Source organism: Aethalodelphis obliquidens, unplaced genomic scaffold, assembly GCF_003676395.1.
Source record: "Aethalodelphis obliquidens isolate GAN/ISIS:26980383/991018 unplaced genomic scaffold, ASM367639v1 scaffold4, whole genome shotgun sequence".
Lineage (NCBI taxonomy): Eukaryota > Metazoa > Chordata > Mammalia > Artiodactyla > Delphinidae > Aethalodelphis > Aethalodelphis obliquidens.
The window spans coordinates 16,948,884-16,960,835 of NW_020837948.1; positions in this window are offsets into that span (position 1 = coordinate 16,948,884).

Consider the following 11,952-nt stretch of genomic DNA (forward strand, 5'->3'; position numbering starts at 1 on the left):
AGTGAGAGAAGAGATCCAGACAGAGGAACCAGATCCGACTGCTGAGTATCCTTCCATCAACCATGAAGAAACCAAAAGTGTTCAGAGCCATTCTCAAAAAATTAAGTGATTTAAGGAGGGCAATATGTCAGCTACCCCTTGGACTGGTACCACATACATACAAAAACAAAACTAATCATCAACGCCACCATTAACCATATATTCGGGAAACACAGTGGAAATGTTGACTTATTAAAGTGCTTACCAAGCATCTATGAGAACAATATCACCGCATAGTGCTAATCCCTAGACAGCAAGTCTTCAAAGAAAGTAAAAACCCCTACAGTATACTCCCTGGTGTGAGGATCAAGCAATGCTATTGGGAATGTGTAGCCGAAGTAGAAAGGAGATTAATTGTTCCAAAACACTAGAGAATTGAGACTAGAACACAAAACACATTTAAGAGCAAGTAGGTAGCAGAAAATCATGAGGTGGTGAAAAGTTCTATGAGAATCATAAATAGTCAGGTAGATACATTTTAAACATTTTATCTCATATGGAATTTCACTTAAGAGTTGTGACCTAGAAATTTGGAATGCTTCTCCTCAACTTTCCACATTTTCTAAAACCTGTCATGACCTTGGCAATGGCTTTTAGTAGCTACATTGACCGGGGGAAAGAACTTGGAATCTTGGTACAGATTTGAGGAAATGAGGGTTTTTGAAAAAGAACCCAACAAAACAAAAGATTCTATTGTTCACAGCATACTGAATTACTCATAAATCTGTAATATTCTATAAAAACACAACAGGTCCACAGCAAATGCTCTAAGTATAGCCTGCAGTGTCCCTCCAAGGCTGCACAATTCCACAGAGTAGCCACTAGCCAGAGGTCTTTATAAGCACTCAAACCGTGATTAGTCCAGACTGAGATGTGTTGTGAGTGTAACAGACACACTGGATTTCAAAGTCTTAGTGCAGAAGAAAGAATGCAAAATATCCCATTAATAATTGTACAATGTTGGGCTATATCAGAGTAAATAATATATTGAAAATTAATTTCACCTGTAATCTTTTTTCATCCACCTACTTCAAAACTTAAAATTGAATATTTCACTTGCATTATATTTCTATTGGACAGCTCGGTTCTAGGGAATGTGAAAAATCACCCCATCATACCTGCTCCCTAACATCCATCATACACCATTGTGTCAAAACGGATGACAGTGTCGTCAGAGGGTGGCTAGCCAGCTTCAGGTTTTGGTGGGAGGTAACAGATGGATGTGACAGTTACACAGTATTGGAAAAATTGATGCTTGGTAGAAAAACTCATTGATAAGTATTGGAGAAAAATTATTGATGTGCTCTATAGATGTTCCCAAAGAAGGAAACCGGGAGCATAAAAACATAAAACAAAGCACTACATTATCCTTATGCCAGTGACTGAGGGGCTGCAGGATATACTGTCCTTCAGATTGCTTGTGCTTTTTAATTTTTTTATTACTTTTTTTTTGCTTGTTTTTTTTTTGTTTGTTTTTTTTTTTTTTTTGCGGTACGCAGGCCTCTCACCGCTGTGGCCGCTCCCGCTGCAGAGCACAGGCTCCGGACGCGCAGGCTCAGCGGCCATGGCTCACGGGCCCAGCCGCTCTGCGGCATGTGGGATCCTCCCAGACCGGGGCACGAGCCTGCGTCCCCTGCATCGGCAGGCGGACTCTCAACCACTGCGCCACCAGGGAAGCCCCTGCTTGTTTTTTTTTTAAAAAAGAGAGCATGCATAATTTTCCAAACCTATACCCCACCTCCCTTTCTTTCCTCTAAAACAGCAACTCAACAAGCAGAAATAAACCTTTACAATCAATAAGCTAAGGTAGCCAATGGGTATTCTGCAAACTTCATGACAATAGCCCCACTCCATGTAGATTATGCAACAGATGTTGATGATGCTTAGCATGAGCTGAGGATAGAGAAAAAAACTATTGTGTCTTCATACTTGGCTAAAGGAAAAATCTTTCCCCATGAAAAGATCTGCATAGAAGTACACCCTTAGCAAACTGACTAATATGTCAGGCTTCAAAGTGACCAGACTGTACACTTACTGTTTTACTAATCCTCTGGCTTCTGCTGTTTTGAAATGGTTACAGAGAAGCCCATTTTGGAATATTTTGCCCTTGGCTTTAACACTTGGCAGAAAAGTTCACTGTTCTCTGCTCTTCCTTGTGTAAGTTATAAAGCTGTTTGTCATCTGTAGTATCCGGAACACCTGCTTTTTTTAAAGGACTGCTGGCTCAGGGAAAAGAGCATAAGTTATTTTTATGCAACTCACCAACTCAAGGCTTTTAAAAAACCCATCTGAAACAGTGTATTTCTCCCCACCCCCACTCAAATAAAATATGTTAAAAATCAGAATATTTCATTTTACCAGCTTCCTTTTGAGATAAATCATTGGAAGACAAATGACAGGACAGTTGGGTAAACCAAAGCAAGAGCCTTTTGCTCATAACAGGATACACATGGGAAGAAGAACACAGGCAATCTCGTCTCCCAATCCAGAGAGAGATTTTTCAAAGAACTTATAGAAACTTAATGAGGAAAAATTTTCAAGAATTTAGGAAGACCAAGGAGATGAGGGAGGCTCTATTACTTCTTCATATGGAGTGTGACACATTTTAAATCCCATGTTTAGTGTATATCTGTTGTTTTTGCCTACTTGGCAGACCTTCTCCCTTCTTGTAACAGCTATTATCTTTTTCCTCTGGGAACTCTCCCTTCCTCAGCTGATAGATGTGTTTATCACTTGATCTGCCTCCCTGGCCATAGGGATGGGCACAAGACTAACCAATCAGAGTCTCTCATCCTCTTGGCCATAGGAATGGGCACAAGACTAGCCAATCAGAGTCTCTCATCCTCTTGGGCCATGGGGTGGGCGGATTGGTTGGGGCTATTGAAAAAGAGGCATTCTTTCTTGTTCTCTTGGGGTTGTTATCTCTGAGAGTGATGTAAGACTTGGGCAGTTGTGGCTACCATCTTTGCTACCCTGAGAAGACAGCCTGACTGAGAATGAAGACAATATAGAGAAAAGTAGTGCTGAGAGATGTAAAAGTAAAGAAAATCTTGATGAAAAAATTTTAGCCCCCGGATTTCTTAATTACATGATCACAAAATTCCCACTCAGCTTTTCTTTTCAGCATAAGCTAGTTTGAGCTGGGTTTCTGCTCATTATAATCTCTTATAATCAAAAGATTCATAACTAATATAGTATGTTTGAGTGCAACTAAAAACTGTGTCAAAAAGAGAAAGGAAGGAAAAAGGAGTAATAAGGGCTCCCAAAAATGAAGAAAAGAAAGAAGAAAACTGGAAATGATTAGGTAATTTCTCTTCTTTTCTCTCAATGTGTTAGCAGAAATTACATACACACACACATACACACAATAGAGTTTACATGCATGGAAACTCTAAAGAGAATATCAATCTTAACTCACCACTGGAATTGAACACAAACTAAATAATTGCAATAAAATTAACCATTCCTGGCACAGGAGGTGGTCTGCATGCAAAAGTGCAAATTTTTGAACCATACCTCTCAGCTCTATTGTTTTTTTCTATTTCACCATTTCCCTCTTTTTTAAATAAAAAATTGATGGCTTTTAAAAATTAATAAACCAATATATACTCATTAAAAAATATAAGTAGTAGAGAAGTCGTCATTAAAAAATAAAAATCCAAACCTTACATATCAAACCCTATTCTTCAAGTGTTTGAGTGTACTCTTCCAGATCCTCTTCCTTGCATTTATCAAAAAATATTTCTTTTCCTTTTAACAAAAAATGGAATCAAGGTATGCATCTTGTTCCCAAATTAATTTGTTTTTTAACAATTAAAAGCATCTTATGAACATCTTTTCACATAAAACATATAGGTCACCTCATTTTATTTAGCAGCTAATATTTCAATGTATTGAAGAACATTTAGTCGGTCTCTAGTTTTTTTTTCTATTGCTTTTGCTGTTAGACCTAATGATTATAACAAACAACCTTCAACATATTCTTATACTCCTCCCTTTTTTAAAATTATGATCATTTTTATTATTGTTGCAGCTGTTTCCTAATAAAAAACTGTGAACTAATGATCAGAACAAGGGCCAATTAAAATCTCCACCTTCTACACATCCTTATGCACACACCCAGTGGGTCTGATGAAACAGGCAGCGGTGAGGCATGATTTGAAGTGTGACATGGGAAGAAACATCAACCTAAATGATCTGACCCAGGACCGGTGAAGTTCACACCCACAATCACACATGCGCAGTTGCCTTTCCTTGTGTTCCTGTATAACATTCAAATCATGCCCCAGAACTACAGGTCTTGGCAGATGACTGACCTCTTAACCTACATGTCAGCCATTTTCATTGTCAGCTTCTGTCCATTACCACACAAGACAGTTAGTAAAACTGTTCTTCACCTTCAGGCAGATGTCTGTCGTCCATTTGTCTAGATCAAGAGCCTTACAAGCACTTCTAATTCTGAACTCTGTAGGGGCATTTGACTCCTGGCAGGATTGACAATGCAATTACTACTCTTTAATCAGCCCAGTGGACAGGATTCATTTATTTTACCTTCTGCTTTGAATTATTTTCCAAGGCAACTTGTAGAGTTTTTAAAAGTAGTTCAGTCCTTTTTGTTTTTGTATCATTATTAAACCTGCAGACAATATCAGCCCTTTTTTTTTTGGTGGTGGGAGGGGGTTGTTTATGACACTTCAGGTTACTGAAGCCTGACCCAATTACCTGTAATATTTTCCTCTACCTTCTCCAGGTAAGAAAACTTGAAAAAATTATCCCTTCTTGTGGTGGTTTATCACCTGGCTTAATTTTCCTCGCACTGGCCTTTTTAGGTCTGAAAGCAGGGAGATAAGATATGCTGAGTGATGTGTACCACTACTTCTCAGATACCCTGAGCAGTACAGGAAATGCAGGTGCCTTGCCTGTGACCCCAGAGAAGCAGCAGGGCCCACTTTCACTTCTGTTTTATTATTGTCTTCAATACTGTTGTTGAAAGTAAGAAAATAACATGAGGCAATTTTTTAATGAAATCTCCAACTGCAGCAGATTATGTGGCCAAAAAACAGTGGCCAATTAAAACAGCAAGCCCTGCCTCTTTTCTGACAAGGAAGAGAAGCTTGTGACAGCAGATTCCTGTTCAACAATGAAATGCAAGGAAGTGTCTGAGGCCCAAGGGAACCAGACTTCTGGGAGGGCTTTTGTTTTCCTGTTTGGCAATTATCAATGAGTGCATCAAAACAGGGTCCCTTCCTTACTCAAGGCCAGTATTAACTACGAAAGTGTGGGTAGGTCAAGTTTATGTTGGGTACCAACCACGTCACTTCACTTTTCAAATGCTCTCCATTTCTCAGAATAGGCCCTAATGTCCCTCGCCTCTAGAAACACACTATCCTTACCCTGGGCTGGGCTGCCTGGGACCACCCTTGATTCTTAGATCTGGGCTGTGTACCACATCTCAGACTTTTCTGTCTCCACTCAACACTTGCCACCAAAGTATACTTGTCTTGTGTCCCACTCCCCCTGGATCCTAATAGGATCTGGAGTGAAGGTGATAAACTATACAAATGAAGGTCACTCGTGCATATATCTCTTGGGTAATATGTGCAGCTAAGAGGCTCTTCCTGAATCTGGTTAGAATCCTCTTTATGCAAAAGGAATGAATATAATGGTGGGGCCTTAAGGCTCTTTCTTAGGGGAGGTTTTCAGTGACAGAGTTGCTTTAGAAAGCCCTCAAAGCACATTAGGAGGCAGCTCCCTACCTCATGAACATAGCCTGGCCTTCTGCCTTCTGCCGTTTTGACCAGAAACCTTATGGGATATCCTAACAGAGCAGCACCTATAACTTAGCAGTCCTTAGGGCTCCTCCCCCCAGGAGGGGAAGAGAGCTCTGCCAGGGAATATTCTCCAACATAAGACAGCTTTTTGACATTCTACAAAACAGGTAGTGAAAGATCTTGTTTGAAATATGTGGATTTCACTAATCACTTTTCTTGCACTTATACCTCACCTCCCCCATGGCCAACCTGCCCAGTCTTTTAGAGGACACCCAGGCAACAAGGTGGGCTAACTACTTCTACAGAACGACACTGAAATGCCTACCATGTTCTGTTCAACAAGGGAACTCAAAAGAAACACATATGGGTCAAACTGGGATGAAGACAGCACTGTTCCAACTGAATAAAACATTCAATTATTACTTCTGTCACTTGGCTTTTCAATTCAGTACCATCTTTTCTGACACTTTCAAATTCCTGTTTCATATTATTTTTTCTCTAAAGAGTATAGATTATATACAGTATTTTAATCTTATTTTCCAAGAAGCAACTGAAAATGCAGTATGTAATATAAGTGTTTTTTAAATTAAGATCATAGGAAAGAAAAATTTATCTAAGGTTCTTATGAAAAAGGTAGTCTATCTGTATTTCTTAAGTGTAAGTAAAACTTTATTTTTTAGACTGTAATGTTTCCTCTGAATATTTACCTAAATTCAATGATCAGTCTCTGGTCAATCCTTCTAGTTCCACTGTGTTCTTTTATAAGGTAGTTTGGAATAGCCAATTAATATACTATTTCCAGGAGTAGATTTTCCTGACAGCTTAACCATTTTGGACATAGTAATATCTAAACACAGTATTTTCTAATTTTTCCATGGATAGTGCCCTTTGTTCAATTTACCTGACTTTTAACACAACATAGAGAAAATTTATGGTACCACGTTAGTTTCATATTCAATGACGAAGCTATCTGAAGGATAATTGAAGACTTTGATTTGAATTGCATTAAGCTCTCATAAATCAATTATAAAAGGAACATTTATTTACTTTTCACACATTTAATTAAATACGTTCAAGAGAGTAGATTTACATGGTAGGGGAAAACTTCACATCTGAAGATATATACTAAAAATGAGATTGCAGTTATAAATCCTTAATCAGGGGATCTTAATGGTTACAGGACATTAGAAAGAAGCTAACTGGCAATGTAAGAAAGACCTAGCTCAGGAGGGAGATTTTCAAATCAATAGAGTAAACAACTGGCTGACGTTGGATAGATAAGAAAAACATTTCTATACAACCGTCTGAAAGTATCTCCCCCTTACTCTCAATCTGGGAAAGGCTGAATATATAATGTGAAGGGGCAAAGAGGAGATGAATTCAGGGATTTCAGGCTTTTAGTTTAGGGCTTTGCCATAGTCCTAAATCATCCTTATGGTCTCCACTCATCCTTCCTTCCTTTCTCTGCAAACCATCTGTAAAGGCAATAAAAATATCTGTCATTTTAGCATTTGAAGGCAAAGGCTTAGGAAGAAGGCAGAATTCTTTTCAAGAATTTTTTTTCTAGACAATACCTTAATGACGTGGGCCTGTTTGGCTATGAAAATTGAGTTGCTCCCCTCCCCCAACCTAGCCTAAAAGGATTCCCCACCTGTGATGTGATTATTCTCACCAATTACTCTCAATAATTAGCCCAACACATCCCGTAGACCTCTATGGGATTGAGTTAACAGTACTTTTGCAAGTGAAAAAAAAAGAATTATTTTTTTTTCTGCAGCTGCTATGTTGCCCGAGCCAGGGCCACCATTTACTCCTAGATGTGCTCTGGAAGACGTCATTCACATACACTACAAAGTGAGCAGTGCCTCCTAGCTCTGTGCTGTGAGGTAGCCCTCAGGGCCATCCAGAGCTGGGTGAGGGAATGTGGAAGAGGGTAGGCTGACACATAGGCACAGGAATTCAGAGAAACGGAGAAACTGGAAACCAAATCCCTCTGGGAAATCTGTTTGAAAATATGGCGAGGGGCACTGGGATTGGGATATTGATTCAGTTTGTTTGGACGTTAAAGAAAAGGGTGGCTCTAGGAGCCTGGAAACTTGGGGATAACCGTAGTGCAGACATTTTCAGTATGCTTCCACAAATACACATCCTCCTGCATTTCCTGTCAAAATGGATCATAGCTCTATGAGTTTTGGAGATCCCTCTCCTGGAAGCGCCTATCTGAGTAGAGGGACTCAGCCTCTGTGAGTAAAGGGAGGGAAATCACAAGGCTGTACAAGAAGGCTCACTAATGAATCTTGTTTTCCTCATGTTCTCCCCTTTCATTGATCTCAGCATGTTTCAATAGCTAACAGTTGCTTCTCCTACCTAAGAGCAGGAGTCCGAGAATTGAACACTGTGAAGAGTTAATTCAAATACGTACGTAATAAATTTTAGTTAAATGTTTACGCTTAGAAAAGGATTGAAAAGTTATGTGAAAAAAATCCGTTTAAGATGTTTGTTTTGATTTTGTAAAGCCATGTGCTTTTTTCTTCCTTTTAACATAATTTTTCAAAAACAGGTTTTTTTTTTTTGTTTCTTATGTATAAAATTGCCTAGACCTTGCAAACATAAGATAATTAGAAAGAAAAATCATTGAACAATGGAGGAAAGGAAATATTCTGACCTCCTTTGCCCTACAGGGAGCCCCTCCCTATTTCAATAAAAGAAAACAAGTCTTTTTTGTTTTAGCTTAAAAGATTGAAATGAAAGTACCCTAAGCTAATGTGTACCTGACAAAATATTTTGCATGTAAACCAGCCAATTTAGAGGAAGCCTGGTTCCGCTGCAATAGCTATGTGACACCTAAAAAGCAGACATTTCAGAGGGGGAAGCTTTTCACGGTGAGCCGAGTAAGAAGCAGCCGGGGCTCCAGCATTCCTCCTCCCCTCAGATGCTCCAAAACTGGGGACTGAAGTGCCAGCTTTATGTGTAGGCTGCAAGAGCTTCTCTTTAAATAGTCATTCTGTTAAATTAATTCATCTTTCATCTATTCATAGGAACGCCCCCCCCCCCCCCCGACTCCCAGCCGCAAAACACATAAAAGGGGTCTGCATTTCAAAGGACTAGTGCCAAATCCTTATTCTCCTGTGCTTGAGTGACTAGATGCCAGGATGGGCACAGATCACCATGAAGAAGTATATAATAACTTCATAAACTGTGAAAATACAAATCTGTCACATTGGATAAGAAATAGGTGGTTCAGAAACAAACGCCTTTGAAACAGTGAATGCACCTGGTGAGAGGATTTTACCACAAGCCAAAATGTCTGGAAAATGACATCAGGAGCTTGCCCTCCAAAGTACCAGGATATAAATGAAAGGCCAAGCATGCTTTAAGCATAAGGAAAGCTTTCAGGTCCAAGAGAAGGAAAAGATAATTGAGATAATGTCACAGTTGACCCTCACTATTCATAGTGTCTGTTACATCGCAGATGTACCAGCTGGTTGCCACCCTTCCAGGCTGTATAGCTTCAATGAAAGTCAGTGCAGTGACAAGAGGACTTGGAGTCAAATGCTCAAGGTCCAGTGCAAACAAGGAGTGCATTTTTATCTATGTGTTCTTGTTCAGTAATTAGCAACACTGCAGCATCATGGGACAGCGAATTGTCTTCAGTCTTCCTGAAACGCTGCATCTGGCCTGACCACCTTCTCCAAGGGAGGATTTTTGCATATGTACATAGACAATCTATGTGAGTGATGGCAGGCAGACTCAAAGAACAGCTTGGGGGACTTAGACATTCACACTGAGTACAATCCAGAGAGGAAAGTTTGTGCTCATTCATGACAGGAATAATGACATATTGTCATCTGTCCTCATCTCCTGAATCACAGCCACTGCATGGCCAGTCTGTACTGTCCTATATATCAGAACAGAATGGCCACTGCTGGAGGAGTACGAATGGCGTGACCTGACCACTGTGGGAGACTCACACTCTCATAAGTCTTGTGAGATCGCTGGGACTGCCCAGAACAGCACCTAGAATTGCCCACCTGCTCAGGGTGTATCTTAATGTTCAAGGCCAGCCCAGACCTGCAGTGGACCTCTTCCCACTTTTCAAGGTGATTGTGGGAAGGAACACAGTGGGGAAGGTCTGGGTCACACTACAATTTGCAAATATATGTCTCGGCGTGGGGGAGGAGATAATGGCCTGAGGTCACTATGGGCACTTGGGCCATGGGTACCTGCCACCGTAGACACCTGCTCATCCAGGGACTTCTCTTTGCTACATATCCCGGGGGAATTCCTGTTCTCCTTGACCTACCAAACTCTCCTAGTCCTAACATTACCCCAGTGATGGATGGCCTGGGTTGTGTGTCTACCTGACCCAAACACACTTTCCAAAGCCAAATACTTCTGTCAGTACAAAATAAGCATGCTTGCCAAAAACTACAAACCTACAATTCCAATCTGTTAACACTTGTAAAAGATAGAGAACAATCTGTTTCCTTGGATTCTTAGGTCTCCTGTGTTGCCTTTACTATTTTTTTTTAACTACCTTTCAATTCCTACTTGGACACCAAGGTAATCACAGATTTCAAGAGAAAGCCTAAGTGTCTGGATAAAGAGTTACCAATTTGGTCCCCGAGAGCAAGTATCAGGCTTCTTGGTGTGGAGTGATTTGTCTAATGTGGAACAACTCACAATTCAGAACCAATGCTTTAAAACTTTGTACTCAATAATACTCAAATGGCCACACATACTTTAACATCATTGTAACTACAGCTATTCAAAAAACACAGGCTTCAAGTATTTCTACATTAAGTATATCTAAGGAAGAAAATTCTGATCTCATACTCATGATGTAATGTATATCAGAAGCCAGTTTATTCAGGTGAGTGAACTAGACCTTCACATGCAGAAGAAAATTCATACCGGATATTTTTGTGTTGTATCTGGTATTTGACATCACCATATCAGCTTATAAACTGTTTTTTTTGGGGGGGGGGTTCTTTGTTTTGGGACTGATTCCTTGAGAAAACATATAGCAATTTTAAAGTCCTGAGCAGTAATAGTTTAGACACTTTGTTTATAAAGTTAACATGAAATCTACTTATTAGAGTTGAGGGTAAGCTCCATGGGACAATGTAGTAATTAAACTTCTCTGTGAAGTTGTGGGTTCTTAGATGGCATGTCTTCCAAGAAGTTCAGTCCTGCAACCTTGTGATTATAAGGGTTTGGTTTGTGATCATCAAAGCAGTAGGGGTGTGTGTGTGTGTGTGTGTGTGTGTGTGTGTGTGTGTGTGTGTGTGGATGTGTGTGTGTGTGTGTGTGTGTGTGTAAGCAAATGACTCAAGCCGCCTATCTCCATAGCTGTTTGAAATACAGCTCATCAGGCTGAATTAAAAACACTCTTTGTTGCTCTGAAACTTTCTTTTTTTGAAAAGTGCTGATTCAAACAGGTCTGTTGCATGAATTCACAATATCTGTATGGAATTAGAAAGTAGGAGGAGCAGGAAAGGTCTTCGTGCTAACATTTAAAGACCTTACATATATGTTGTTTTTATTATGTCACCAATTAGTCAAATTAGAGGTGGGGCATAATAAAGGTCAAGTATTTTATTTTCAAGGTCAAAACCTGAGCTTTTAAAAATTATTCGAGGAGGGCTTCCCTGGTGGCGCAGTGGTTGAGAGTCCGCCTGCCGATGCAGGGGACACGGGTTCGTGCCACGGTCCGAGAAGATCCCATGTGCCGCGGAGCAGCTGGGCCCGTGAGCCATGGCCGCTGAGCCTGCGCGTCCGGAGCCTGTGCTCCGCAACGGGAGAGGCCAGAACAGTGAGAGGCCCTCGTACCGCAAAAAAAAAAAAAAAAAAAAAAATTATTCGAGGAAATGGATAACTCAGTTATGTTTGGGATTTGATCAACACTCAGTCAAACTGAACACTGCTTTAAAATTGTAGGGCACATTAAATTTGATTTTTTTACTAAGATGAAAATTATTTTCTGGTGATTGGAAGTGGTTAGGGTTTAAAAGAAATTTAAGATCAGTTTTCCAATAGTGCATATGTGACACGGTCACCTTCCTTTATTTATTCCTTCTCTCCTCCTAACCCCAACACACACACACACACACACACACACACACACACACACACACACACA